The sequence below is a fragment of the Ursus maritimus genome, unplaced genomic scaffold (assembly GCF_017311325.1).
Source record: "Ursus maritimus isolate PB19 unplaced genomic scaffold, ASM1731132v1 scaffold_17, whole genome shotgun sequence".
Classification (NCBI taxonomy): domain Eukaryota; kingdom Metazoa; phylum Chordata; class Mammalia; order Carnivora; family Ursidae; genus Ursus; species Ursus maritimus.
Genome location: NW_024424119.1, coordinates 33,510,769 through 33,511,051, shown reverse-complemented (window position 1 = coordinate 33,511,051; position 283 = coordinate 33,510,769).

Genomic DNA, 283 nt, shown 5'->3' with positions numbered 1-283 from the left:
ATTGCCTTTACTTCCCTAGAACAGCACAATGACAATGAATTTCCTGAAACCCTGGAATGCACAAATGACACAAAAATTACTTCTCAACATAACAAATATTACAATCTCAGAGTTGGGTGAAGCCTAGGAAGTTAACATCATCCCCAGCAACCTCTACTACCTCTCAAAGTCCCTAGCATACCTGGAATTGTTTCTACTAAAACCTGATATCCAGGCATAGCTTCACAGAGAAAGAAAAACAACTCTCCCTTCCTTATGATTCAACCACTGGGCTCTTGGCAAT